Source organism: Ctenocephalides felis, unplaced genomic scaffold (assembly GCF_003426905.1).
Source record: "Ctenocephalides felis isolate EL2017-DRISC unplaced genomic scaffold, ASM342690v1 CF-g0.4_SCAFFOLD_01604, whole genome shotgun sequence".
In the NCBI taxonomy this organism is placed as follows: domain Eukaryota; kingdom Metazoa; phylum Arthropoda; class Insecta; order Siphonaptera; family Pulicidae; genus Ctenocephalides; species Ctenocephalides felis.
This window is the reverse complement of record NW_020537758.1, coordinates 41,150,636-41,166,587: the sequence shown is the minus strand read 5'-3', so window position 1 is coordinate 41,166,587 and position 15,952 is coordinate 41,150,636.

Genomic DNA, 15,952 nt, shown 5'->3' with positions numbered 1-15,952 from the left:
TAAGGAAAGAAACGCGTGGCCTGAAAGATAAAGCTACATTGAATTCTACTTTTTCTCCCAACATCACAGAGATTTTAATTCTAATAAAAATCAGTATAAACAATAACTCTATACAAATTGATATGCGTAAATTAAATAATGGCACCAGAAATTCAAAATGGAATACAAATTATATTTTCTCTAAATCGGATGAGTTCATATTATTGAAAAATGCACCGGAAGATAAGAATTCTGTGAAGATACTATTCAGAGTGAAACAAAATTCTGAAAATCAAAATATTACAGAATCTGAAGACTTGAATTTGGATGATAGAAAAGAAGCTTTGAAGACTTTGGAAAAAATTTGGACAAATACTGAACTGTTGGAGTTCATAAAGAATAATATTGGTAAGATTTATTAACGCTCCGTAGGGTATTAACTTCCTGCAGGGTAAGATATTGTAATCGTCCAAAAAGCGAAATTGAAAATTTTTACATTTCTTCACGTTTTGAAGGTTTCTGAACATTTTGGCATACCTCAGAAAAAATGGATGTTTGGTATGTATGTATGGATACAAATTTTCGTACACGTTTTCGGGCGCACGGATCAACCGATTTGAATGGTTCAAAAAACATTCGATTTTTATTGATAGGGAGATGTGCTGATTAGTTTTTGGCAAAATCAGGCTCAGCCGTTTCGGTGCAAAGTGTGCCGAAAATAGAAAAAGAAATTTTGAAAGAACGGAGCATCCGATTTAAATGATCTAAAAAACATTCAGTTCGTAATGATGGGGAAAAGTGATGATTAGTTTTTGGCAAATGCAGGTCCAACCATTTCGAAGATACGGAGCTAAATGTGCAACAAATGGCAGTTTTTGAGAGAACTAAGCGTCCGATTTGAATGATTTAAAGAACTTTCTGCTTGTTTTAATAAAATAATTGGAAAAAATATTTTTTTGTTACAATTTTTTTTGTATATCGAAAATAATTCTAGTTTATTTTTTAATTTTTAAATAATTAATTTAAATACAGTTATGGTACGGGAAGTTTCAGCAATATGCCTTAAGGCACGATTCCATACACCACTAGTTTAATAATTTAGAATGCTAATCATGTTAATAAAACTATTTTTTTATAGTACATGATTATTTTTTTAAAGTAAATAATATTAAAATTGAAAGCGATTAAGTTTTGGTTTTTTGTTCGACAATTTGTGAGAATTTCAATAACAAAATTCCATTGTTATTGACATTCTCACAAATTGTCGAACACATGTGAAATATATATGTCAAGAATATAAACATTTCTTTTAAAAGATGCGACATTTCTTTCTCAAACTTAGAACAGTCAGTACGTTGTTTCGATAACTTACTAAATATATAAATTTATTGTGTGGTTTGTTGTAATGTCAAAATATATATATTTTACTATAGTGCACATCCTTATACCATGGAGCAATAATGTTTTCATTAATTGTAATATAAGGACACCAAATTGTAAGCGTTTTAGATTAGTTTTATTATTAACTTCCCGTAGGGTAAGTTATAGTAATGGGCCAAGGATTGGACATGTTGAAAGTAGATTTCTCCTTTTTATATTTTTATATTTAAATTCAACAATTGTTATTTATGTAATATGTTTTTTTAGATTACTGAATGATGACACACATTAAGTTTCGAAACGTTTAATAGATTTTTTTGTATATATATATATATATATATATATATATATATGTATTAGATGGTAGAGTCTTGGATTTGTTATATATATATGTATGTATTAATAAGCCTTTATTATAGATATAGACGATTTGGATCAAAAGCTCGCAGACGTTATAACATCGAAATTCGAAGACGTTATGAATAACAGCCCTGATCTTTTAAATATCAGAGACCGAGGTAATAATTTTGACCACCAAGATAATGAATTCACTAAATAATGTGTACGATGATACAAAAATTATGTCAATACATTAACTATTAATATTTCAGAAAATGGAACATCTGCATATATTCAAACCATTCCAAAAAAGTTTGATGAAAAATTTATTGAGAAGGAAATGAAGTTTCCAGAATTGGATTTCGGTCCGGATAAAAACTCTTCTTTGGTTAGGAAGCCTGGTTTGACGATGCTACCAGTTCCAGATGAGAGCATCAATATATTAGGTACAGTTTTAATAGCTTTATGATATAAAGCTGTATTTATTATTTAATTTTGGTATACATTTGTAAAATTATTTAAAAAACGGTCTATATATCTAGTAGATGACCCTTATGATAAAAGAAAATATATAAATAACAATAATAATTATTTAGTAAAAATTATCAACAAATATTATATATAATTTTAAATACGTATTGTGTAATTTAAAAATACTACATGTAATTTGGTAATGCAGTAATTGGAAATTACACTTAGCCTGCATTTTCAAAGTAGAGAAATTTTTAGGGGTATATTATAGAATTAGAAATTCGATTTTTAGTAAATAATACCGGTTTTCAATTTATGAATAACACTTTAGGAAATTGAAAATGACAAATGTAGCCAAATGTATCAAATTGATAAAAACTCTATTTCTTGGAACCACAAAACAAATTTTACAACTTATTTTTCCAATTTCAGGAGGCGAACAACAAGCTCTTGTAGGTAGGGTCAACACAGTTGAAGTTAATGAATTCAAACAACGAAACGATATGCTAAGAGCAAATATAAGCAAATATCTATCCGAATATAAGAAAAAGAAAGGATACTTGACTACGACTGCTGAAATACCAGATGTGCCGCCCGAGAAGTCGCTTGAAAATATTTTTGTAGGACCTCAATTATTAAAAAGACGTATTTTGCCAAAATTTGATGTGTTGGAAGTATTGCCTTTGCAAAAACATGATGATACTACTACATCAACTACTGAAACAGAAACTAAAGCAACCGTAACTGATAATCCAACTACTGAGGAAGATCCATATAAGATAGCGATTGCTGGAGTGAGAGAGGCATTCAAGATGCGTCATAGAAATTTATATCCTAAATAATACCTTCGATAAAACCCCGTTAAGACGATTGTTCAGGGACAGGACCAGAACTACGTCTTAAGCCAAGAAAACGTGTGGGATAAGAAAATCTATTTCAAAGTGCAGGGACCGGCGTAAAGTGATGTAATATGCGGGAAATTGTATTAAGCAAAATCGTCTTAATGGGGGTATATTAACTTGCTACTTTAATTAGAGTATATATTTTTAAGATTTTTTAATTGAGTTTTAATGTTAATTTAACCACGTAAGTTAAACATAAACCTAGTTTTTAAGTGTGTGCCAAATATATATATATATATATATATATATATATATATATATATATATATATATATATATATATATATTGCATATTGTATATTTAATTTTTAATTATATATTTAGATTTATATATTAATTTTTTCATAATTAATTTTTCATCAATAATTTAGATTTAAAATATATTTCAATAATGCCATTATATTTTGTAATTAATTTTTAATTCAACTTTTTAATCTATATTAATAATTGCATAGCTTATAATTAATTTTCACGTTTTAAATTGTAAGCATTTCATCTAAACAATAAGTAAATAGGATAAAGCTATGTAAGGTTTATTTTTAGAAATAAAACAGTTAGAATTTCATTAAAATTAGAAAATATGAATAATTTGTGTTTTTTTCAGATTTTTATTTCAATTTTTTGCAATTATAAAATTTAGAATCGTAGCAATAAAATATATAGTAAATTAAAGTTATAAATTCACATTCATAAAATTTGTGATAGCAAATTTTAAGGAAGTTACGGACAAAATGACATTGTATTTTTCTTCATAATTATATTTATTTATTGATGATATTACAATTAGTTTTCAACGTTTTTGCTTACATTGCATCATGCATTGACTACCAGTAACACAATATTTTTTATTAAAATGCCGGCGCACGCCTTAGGGGGCGCCAAAATAAGATTCGGATATGAAATTTAAAATATAGTTTTTTTAATATTATTCAAAAGATATTAAATTTCTTTGCATCTTTTACTAATCTTGGACAATATATTTTAAACTTTAAAGCAACAATCTGATACACGATTGGAAAGTATAGATGAATACATACAATTTGGTTCTTACGATATCAGGAGAAGTTTACGATGCAATTTTATATATTTTAAATAATGAAAAATTAAAGTAAAATAATTTAACATGAAGTACCAGTGTTATGTTTAATAATGAGAGACTAAAATTTGTTAGCTCTCTATGGTTTGTTCAATAGAATAAATCGCATAAAATTCCCAAAATTTAGATTTGTAGAAATTCAAAGATGAGTTAAAATGTTTTTTTTACTTCATGATATGCCTTTCAAAAATAATTGAGCATAATGATTAACTTTCATTAAAAACATGTAAATTTATTACTAAGCAAGTATTAAAAACTTATAAATGACCACTTATCTATCTACCAGAAAATACAACCTCTACTGAGCACCACAAATGCTGTAGTATCGGTTACAAATCATTCATGATTATTTCTATTGATGTAACATGTGTGTTATTGATTTTGAATTTCGTATTGATTTAATTAACGATATCGTAATACTTACAATTAGTTTCCATGAAACCAGCTTTAACGCTTTTCCAAGGTGTTGCGATTTTGCGACACGCAACATATGTATAATCACTCGTATCATTAGAAATTTACCACTGACCATATATCACATGGTGTTGATTATTTTAGGTATTTTAATGAGATGCACAATGGCAACTGTATACTTATATTTTCATTTTTGCACATTTTCACATTATGCCCTATGAAGCATATCGACTTCTGAATATAAAAGCGGATTCAGGCCTAAGCTTTGTATCAGTTCAGTGAATTAGTTCCTTATCAGAACAACAACAAAACAGTAGTAGAAAAATGAGTTCTTACATAGTACGTAGTAAATGATACATTACTATCAATAATTTTATTATTTCTAGTAAAAAAGTGCTAAATTATTTATTCATTCATTGTTAACTAAAATCGAGCGTTCATTAATTTATTTGTAATTAAAATGACTATTAGTGTCCAGTTGTTTGCATCAAATCGGTGGAGTCATAAACTGATGAATTTATAATTTTTTTAATATAAGTAAATGAATTTTAAGCCAAACGTGTTAAACTTTCAGAAAAAATAATTCATCAAATAATTTTGGTAAAATTACTCATTTACCACTTTGGACTATTCGGTGGTTCTATATGTTACCAAAGGCGTAACAAAGTATATGAAGAATTTTCTTTCGAGTTTTACGTATTTTTCTATCAATTTTAAAGCAAATGACGTTTAATCATCTTATCATTTACAACACGAACAAAATGTAAAAAGCTTCTTATAATTTGTCGTTTTAGTTAGATCATTATTAGCATTAAATCAGCATGATCATCGGTAAAATCAATATAACATTTCATAGCAAAATTGTTACACAAAATCGAATCGTACGCGAAAAAAAGTTTACTAAACCGGAAAGCTCTTAACATAATTTTGTATGCCCATTAATTACCCATAATTAAACACTGCAACTTTAGCAGATAAAGTTGAAGCAGATAAGTTTCTTAGAAAGCTGTAGAAAAAATGCATTAAAATTGTCAAATAAGGATAATGATCTAATAGGATTTAAATTTAATATAAAATTTCACCATCTTTTTTCATCTGGTAATTCTTTTACTAGGTTCTCTTGGTCTGCCTGGCAGCAGTGGCCCACAGAGCCCAAGCTGGTTATGAAATGATGATGGGAGGAATGGGGGGCGGCATGGGTGGAGGAATGGGTGGTGGAATGGGTGGTGGAATGGGCCATGCTTATAGCCATCAACAAATCCATCAAACTGCTCACAGTATGGGAGGAGGACATTATGAACATTACCCTCATGTAAGTACTTATTTGAATAATTCAGTAGATTTTTTTTCATAATTTAGAATTGATCTCAATAGATACCAATTACAGTCATATGCAAATCACATTCTTTCTGATTGCTGTTATTGTAAAAAAAATCTAATTCTCGTTTTTAACTTTTTCATAATATTACGCTACACTAATGTCAAACAGTTGCATTATGATAACGTTATACCATTAATACTAGTAATATTACACTATTAGGTAATATTGCACTATTAATGAGGAAAATACGTACCAAATGACATATATGGACAAAATGACACAGTTGCTTATTTAAAAATTGGCAAGGTTTATTTCGCGGCTGTATAACATGAAAAAGCCATAATAATGATCCTGTCAGATGTTGAGCGTCATTGTCACAGTCTTGTTGGAGTAATCAGTTCAAATGTGCTTCGCGCCTTGTAAAGTTCATTTTAAAGGTGTTTTTAGTAATTTCGATTAATTTTTACTGGTGGTCAATGAACCAAATATGAGCAAATCGATTGAGACAGGTTTAATACCATTAAATAAATAAATATCACTAAAAACAAAACACCTACCACACCGCTCTTTGAAACAACACACACTCGTCTAATTCTAAACTTTGCTGATTTCAATATTTAATTATACTAAAAGCACTTAAGCAAATTGGATTAAACATTATTAATTAAAACTATTAATTTTTAGTAAACTAGTTCAAACCCATAAGATATTAATCCATTTGAATCAATATTGCACAACACGATATAATTAACTCTGTTTGTATCCTGTATCTGCAGTCAATGAAGATTTATCTGATTCAAACAGTATCTGATTGAACGAGTGCGTTGACTCCTAAGTGTAATAATTGCAATGACCATGCATTACATTGTCACATATATATGTCAGTTTACGATAATATTCCATTCACAGCACTTCCCTGAATACAAATACGATTATGCCGTAAACGACTATCACACCGGAGACAACAAAAAAGCTTGGGAGACTCGCCACGGAGACATGGTTAAAGGTAAGATAAACTAGCTGTAAGTGGAATTCTGTCTTAAGGCAATTAAGGCATCGTGCCTTAAGGCAAATTGCTGGAACTTCCCGTACCAAAAATTATTTTTTTAAAAACGATTAACATTTTTGAAAAAAATTTACTTAAAAAAAATAAGATTTTTGACAAACAATTAGACAAAAAATTACTTTTTTTGAAAAAAAAATTTTTTAATTTTTTTTCTTTGAAAAAAAAATGTTTTCTTTATTTTGACATATTTTGAAAGATCTAAACTTTTTTTCAAAGCAATCGTACTGCTTTAACTGCATAAAGTCGAAATATCAAACCGCGTAAGCGCCGCGTCGACGTCTAACGCGTAAACATTGGTACGGAACCCTTAGGAATGTAAACCAAAATTATACTTATTGTTAAAATCACTATAAAATATTTGATAATTTGATGTGAATATGTCTAATGATCATTTTTGACCGCCAAATGGCATTTTATTTTACTTTTTTTATTATATCTCCGAAACCGCTAGACCTGCCTTTATGAAAATTTGATCAGTTTTTTACCTTGTCAATACAAGTAAAATGTTTTTTGAATTATTAAAATCGGACGCTCCGTTCTCTTAAAAACTGAGTTACCGTTTTCGGCACTTTTTGCTCCGTATCTTCGGAACGGCTAGACCTGACTTCGCCAAAAACTAATCAGCACGTCTCCTTATCAATACGAATCGAATGTTTTTTGAATTATTCAAATCGGTTGATCGGTGTTCCCGAAATCGTCGACGAAAATTTGTATCCGCACATACATACACACACGTACATACATACATACATACATACATACATACATACATACATACATACATACATACATGCATACATACACACACACACACATACATCCATTTTTTCTAAGGTATGCCAAAATATTCAGAAACCTTTAAAACGTCGAGAAATGCAAAAATTTTCATTTTCGATTTTTTTGCGATTACTATAACTTGCCCTACGGGAAGTTAATAAATAAAGGTTTATTTCCTAAAATTCTGACAAAATTTTGAAAATCGATATACTTGAAGTATTTTTAGTTCAATGTTATATTAGTATAGATATAAATTTAATTCGACTCGACAACTATTGTCGGATGCAACAAATATCACATTTTATATAAGTATCACTATAGTATCACCAAAAGTGCTTAAAGTATATAAGGGGATGTCCAATAATAACGCGATCAATTTTTTACGGATTTTTGGACCTCCCCTCCCCCTTGGTGATACGTAGTGATATTTAAAATTACCCGTCATACCCCACCAAACATTGTGCATTTTTAGTTACGAGAAAAAATTGTATTATTTTTTTGCAAATGTTTGGTTTTTAACAGAATAATGATGTAAAAAATAAATATGCGTGATATCTTACTATAACACTCCTTCCCCCGACGTGATATTTTGTGATTTTTGTCAAAACCCCCCCCTTCTCCTAGAAACCTCACGTGATTAATGAACGCGCCCTAAGAAGAAAACCAATTAGTTTCATATGGCATTGTGCCTCAAGGTAGATTGCTAGAACATCCCGTACAGTAATTAAACGTCCGCGAAATAAAAATAATCAATAGCCAATAAAAAATTATCAATGAGTAATAAAAATCGTTTCAAATATTTTAAATTAATTATTACAAATGCTGTAAATTACATTGTCATATTTCATAAATCTAAATGCTTATATTTGGACGACAATCTTTATCTATGTTTATCTACAAGAACAAAAACGTAATAAACAGAACATAATAATTTCTTCTCACCGTCGACACAATCCATATGCTTTCTGAATCACTCTAATCGGGTGATCCGTTCACTCAAAAATTGCGGTTGTTCACTTTTTGTCCCATAGCTCAACGAGAAGTTAATAAGCTTTACGAGAAATCTTATGAAAAATCTTATCTTATTTATGAAAAAAATTCTTCAAACTGCACTACTATGATTGTGTTCTATTTTTTCATTGATTATTATATTTCACAATATAGATAATATTTAAACAGAAGTTTTATAAAGCTAACGATAATAAAGCCTTAAATATAAAGAATTCCTGCATCAATAAATACATACCAAATGCAAAAATATGTTATTACGAGTATATAAGAAATATAATAACTGTATACAAGATAGAGTTAGATATGCAAAGTTTTCCATGTCAAATTAAATTTTACACATAAAGCTCGATCAATTTGGCTCGACCGTTTGTACGAACGAATTAAAAATATAAATAAATTGCAGAAATACCAAAACTTGTATCCAAACATACATACACAGACACACACACACATAAATCAATCATTTTTTAAGGTAATCCAAAATGTTCAGAAACCTTTGAAAAGTAAAGATATGCAAAAAAAAAATTTTTTTTTGAATTACTAACCTTATCCTACCGAAACTTAATAAATATAAAACAATTTGTACTTTTGTTACGTAGTTATAGAATTTATTAAAACTCTCCTTCGATATAAGGTTGTTGGGTTATATTTTAACCCTTGTAGCTGTGGACTGTGATAAGCACTGATTTGTTTGTATATTATGTATTTGTTGCAGTTCTAATCACAATCACTGATTTGTTACTAAGTTATAATGAAAGAAGATATATTTATTTTTACATGTTATTACATGTTAAGCGGATTTTTTGAAGTGAACAACTAGTTTATTTAAAAACACTCCGCCCTCCACCCCCTCTACCAAGCAACTATTCCGTGTAAAGCTTAATGCCCTGAAGTTTGTCACCTTCATGGCCAATATAATAAAACGAAAAGACATCCGAACACAATTAGAGAGTAAAATAAATAGATTGACTTCTATAATAGAGTTTTTTAAAATATAAATTAAGGACAACAGCTCACATGAATATATTAGTTAGTTGGTTCTGATAGCTGTTCAATATATTTATATATAACCAAAATTGTTTTTGAGCATTTGAAAAGATACGACTAATATCATTGAAGAACAGAACTATACATTCAATTTTTTTATGTCAATATTATTATTTATTCATACATTCTGTAAGTTATATAGATCAAGATTTTTAAAAAAGTTAAAAAAATAAATGTAGATAAAAAATAGCCTAATTGATAGTCACTATTAGATCACAATTGTTCAAATTGAATAGACATAGACAGACATCTACATATCTAGATGATCAGAGATAATACGACAGCTAAAAGTTTTCTTTAAACATTTTCATCATCAAAACCTTGTGTAAAATATTGTTTATATAAAATATTTTTATTATAATTTATTATTTTTTAGGAGGATACATGCTCCACGACGCCGATGGCACGATGCGCATCGTAGAATACCAAGCTGACAAATTAAACGGTTTCAACGCTGTCGTCAAGAAGGTCGGTCATGCCCAGCACCCCATGATCTACGGCAAATACATGGGCGGCGGCATGGGGGGGGTATGGGAGGAGGCATGGGTGGCGGTATGATGGGCAAAATGGGTGGATATTAATGGGCAAAATTCATTTATTGTCGATTATGAATAATTAACACGACGATCTCTATATTTTAATTTGACTGACCTTGTATATGTATGTATATTTTTTATTGTTTATGAAAGAAAAATGTAATATTTTGTTTAATAAAGGTGGCATTGATAATAAAATCATTATTTTTATTAATTGATTTATGAGGATTCTTTTTAAATTTATTAGTTGATGTACTCTTTATTGATTTCCAATTCAGTACATAAATAAATGTACATTCAGCATATTAGAATTTTCATATTATAATATTAGCCATGAAAATGGCAACCTTCATGGCATTGAGATTTATACCGAAAACTTGCTACCCTGTGGAGAAAGTAGTACGAACGGAGTTTGATCGGACTTACTTCGTTCACTCGAAAACTAAAGTAGCAACATAATAAATAAGTAATGACATATAAATCTTCATCAGTAATACTTAGTAACAAGTCATTAGTGTGTAATAAGAATCGCATCTTTGACTCTTCTGTTAATACCTAAATAATAGGTAATACCTACTTTTGCTATCATTGCTGCCTTAAAGTTAATTAAGGTATCTCCACTGGTTTATTAATTATTATGTCCTGGACTTAGTAGCTAACAATTGACATTTTTTTGTTATTGATATTGGCTGACACAAATGCCTTTTCAACTAAAATATAAAATTAAACCCAATAACCCTACAAAGGTTAAATTCAACCTAACAACCAAAGTTATCGAAAGATGAACTTTTCATAAATGATCTTATACGCGTTTACGACAGAACACCTTCATGATTACTTTGTATCTCATTCAAATTATTATTATTAACATAAATGTTATATTACTGTTAGTTATTCATTTGTTTTTGATTTTATTTTGATTTTAAAAAATTATATTGTCAGGATTTTTATTTATTTATTTATTTATTAATAGCAATAAAGATACAATTTAATCCATTGAGACACAAAGGAATCGAAAAAAAGATAATAGTAAACAAATGAATAAATAAAAATAATAATAATAATAATAAAAAAAAAAAGTAAAAAAAGAAATAATTAACTAGAGTTCACTCCAATAAGTGAAGCCTAGTGTTTCATTTAAGTTTGTCAGGAAATGACTGTCAAATTTTCGGTTTCGTATAGAAAATTGGTCCACACATATATGAGATTTTCGTACTTAACATAATAAAAGAGTGTAATATATTCTGTATAATGCTTTTGAAATCGACATTCTTCCGGTTAAAATTCGATTCAATTGAACAGATTTCAGTAATGCTGTCAGTAATTATTACATGCAGCATTTCAAACAGCTATTGTATTATATTATACTCACACGCACTGTCATTTTATAACATTGATGGTAAAAGATTTGATTTTAAATAAATAGCAAAAAAAAAAAAAACTGCATTTTGTGAAAGTCTGATTATTACTAAAAAGAAGTTCATATTAATTTTTCTATGTCTCCCCTTTTCCTTCTTTTCGTGTAAACATTTCCTTTGTTTTCTTAAATTTTATTAATGGTTAAAGCAGACATTGAAATATTGAAAATTGTCGTAGTATTTTAGTTTTATTTCTAAGCATTAAATAGAAAATATTACGATTATGTTTATGTTGTATATAAAATTTCTTATATGTGTGGACCAATTTTCTATACCAACCCAAAAACTTGCCAAACTCATCTCCTGACAATATATTTTTACCCTGACTTAGATAGTAAAAGATTCAAAAATAAAATTTTTACCCTGAATTAGATAGTAAAAGATTCAAAAAAATAAATTTCAGCTATAATTATTACATAACAAAGTCGTCGTAACTATTTTATTTTCAGATCACTTTTCATCATATCAAATAATGACTTCATCCCTATTAGTAATTTATTATCTTTTATGATATTATAATTCCAAGGAATACATTAAAATACAAAACTAAAAGAAAATATTAGGCTGACTTAGACTGATTATAACTGATACTGATATATACAAAATTAAAGTTATATAACTCCAAATGAGAGGATAGGGTTGGGTTTGCACAATTTGACTTTTAGTAACTGTATGTCTGAACTAATTGAACAACTATCGAACCATGTTCAGTAAAATTTGCACTTAAGTCTAATTAAAATATATGTTTTTAGCTATTTTTTCCAAACTGGATACACAGAGGTGTGCCATCGGCAAGCAGACATAATGTCTTATTTTAACTAACTATGTATTGGATATTATTTATGTGGCTAAATATTTATCAGAGTTCAATAAAAGAAATATAAAAAAACTAACTTTTTTTATGTAAGCTTTTCTAAAAAATATTACAAAGCGAATAAAAAACTTTTTCTACCATTTTCTCAAATTTCTTGAACATATGGAAGTATGATGACCAATTGTAGGTGTAAAATAAAAAATTTTCCGATGCTGGATTGCAATATGTTAGCGATATTTTATTGTATCTCGCTGACTTCTTGAAGACAGTTATACAGATATAATTACCTTACTGTGATTAAAACAAAGCAATTACAATTACGCAATTAACTCATCAAGAAAATAGTTTGTTTGAAAGAAATTACTCTTTATTCATACAAGACGCTATTATCTAATTGCAATATAAAAAATCGAGTAAACAACAGTTATCAATAATTATATTTATTCTTGAAAATAAATACATAAATAAATGTGCATAGTAATAATTGTAGAATCTCAATATATAGTTATAGATATTTTTTTTTATTTATTATTTAATAGAAAATCAGAAAACAAAGTTTCTATTAGCTATGTGATAAAATTATTTGGCATTTAGAGGTCTTCTCCATTGAAGACATCCTCTGAGTTATAGATATTAAAATATTGAGACATCTGCGCAGTTAGGAATTTAAATAAAACAAAACACCAAAGAAAATATTTTGTTGGTGTCATGTTCAAAAAACGCGTTTATCTTTATCTACTCGTTTATTATGATTCTTGATTACTAAATTTTTCCAGTAATAATATATCTTTGTAATTACAACGGTATCTCATTACCATTTGAAAGAAAAAGCATACGAACAACAAACGTAAATATTCATAACAAAAGAAATATTTAATATGTTTCATGGAACAATTATAGGTTTTTATGTGCTTAATTTTTTGTGAAATTTGCAGATGGATTTGAATAATAAAATATGATAGAAAATAATACACTAGTCTAGTGTAATACTCACAAAGTTCCCAACATGAAAAAATAGTCCTTGAAAAAATTTCAAAAAATTTAATGATCGTGAGTTGAAAGTCTAAGGCTCTAAGGTGTACACTTTTAAAAATATTTAAAGCTATTCTGCGATAGCACCTTTGGGGTAATAACATTAGATTTTATGTAGTTTGATGTAATAAATCATTGCAGTTTCTTCTCTTAAGTCGCTTTGGTGGTAAAGGCTTGAGCAGGTCACAGGCTAGTTGATTGGGATGTCGACTTAGCCGAGTGTTGTATATGGAGATGGAATGGTTAATTGTCTCTTTCATAGTTAGAATACTTAGATCTCAATGTATTAGCCAGTTTGGAACATATTTTGAAAGCATTCACGATATGTTTCAGAATTTCGTTTGAACCTCTGTATTGCTAAGTTTGAATTACTAGCCGCACTCCATAGTTGTAGACCGTAGGACCATATTGGTTTAATAATTGTCTTGTATATTATGAGTTTATTTCCTATCAAAACTTGTGATTTCCAGCACTTCTTAATTAATGTTTATGCCAGAACAGCCTCCTACCCAAAAGTATTCCCAGATATTTTACTACATTGGATATAGGAACCAATTTACCACTCAAAACTAACAGGAGAGCATGAACCTTGGCGTAGAGTGAAGTAACATGAACTTATTTAGAATTGTTTACTGCAAGTAGAAATTTGGTATTATTTTGTCTGAGATCGCGAAGGTTGGGATCGAACAATTAGGAATTGCCGGTCCACGTCCTCAACCTTTACCACAAGGCAGATACCTCTAGTATATTTTAAGCCTTTTCCTATTTCTCCTATCACAAAATCGGTGGTATCCGTGTCAACAACACAGACAACTGTTGCTTGAAGATTCCAAGATTTATCTAATGTGTTATCTGAATACTTTCTTCTCCACTTTGCATGTCGAAATGAAACGCGCACGAGCAATTAGCATAAAACAAAGCGCACACGATCGCGCAATTGTAACATGGTAATTATAAAAAGTCAAAGACATCGTTATTGCATTAGAAAAGATTTTTCAAACAAATTCTATTTTTAATAAGCGCTAATTATTTTCGCTCTGTTTATCGCAATGAAAAATTAATAAATGACTTGTTTTTAGCATTTCATTCGAATAATAGTTGAATGACACGAAGGTAAATCAAATAATCGTAAATGATAAGATTCACAAAGATAATATAATATAAACACACCTGAATGATAAAAAGATTTATTATTAATAGTTAAGTCTATATATATTAACTACGCTTATCATCAGTGCTGGATTACCCCATAGGCCCGTGAGGACAGGGCCTAGGGCGGCACAATTTGGGGGGCGGCAAATTTTTCGAATTTTTTGTCACGGTAATTTATTTTAAGGATTGATCTTAATCTAGATAATCCTCTATGAAATAGAAGGTTATTCGTTTTCTAGTCAAACTTATTCAAGGGCGCCTCATTAATATTTTAGTGATGTATCATGTTTAAAATAAAAATTATTAAATAATAAACTTTTTTGTGAGAAATAAAATAAATAAAACTAGTGGGGTGTATGGCATTGTGCCTTAAGGCAAATTAGTGGAACTTCTCGTACCGTAACAAAATGTATATATAAAAACGCACTAATTAATAAGGACGCCAATACAAATAAAAACGTATTTAATACAAATAATACTTCACAATCAAATCAAATATATGAATCAAACAGAACTAGATGCAAATATTAGCAGTAATAATTTCGACCATCCGTCACGAAGGTTGAATTATGACTGATTGTGAGGTACAATAACCTTTTTGTATTGCACCCTCTATGGTTTCCGACCCGAAACTATTCAATTAGATAACATTTTTGAATTTTAGTATCATCTGGTAACAATTCATAGTTTTGTCCCTTTCTGACCCCAATAAAGAAGTGCGTAATAACAACTGAAATCATTCTGTATTTGGATCTCTCGGTGGACCCTGCAGTCAGTGGTAAGTCTTTCAAAAATTATTATGTATTATGTAATCATTCAGTTTCAAATACGTGTCATGGAACTTGTGTTTTGGTTAGTTCCGATTTGACTTGATTTTCTGTTGAATTATAATTATAAGAATGTAAATAAATTGAAGTAAAAATTCGTCTCTTTAATATTGAACGATTGCGTTACATTTTCTAATTCAAAATATTAGTGCTGAAGTGTCGCCTCAGTGTTTATTGTTGTAAATATTTAATTTTAGCCTTTGAGTAACATAATAATTCAATGCAAACTTTAGATTATTAAATTTGAATATAATTAAATAATAATAAATTTTAATATAAAGTTATATTTCAATATTTACGATTGACTACATTTATTTTGTTTCAGATTTCATACAGTGTTTTGCGCAGTGCCGGATTGCTTTAGGGATTT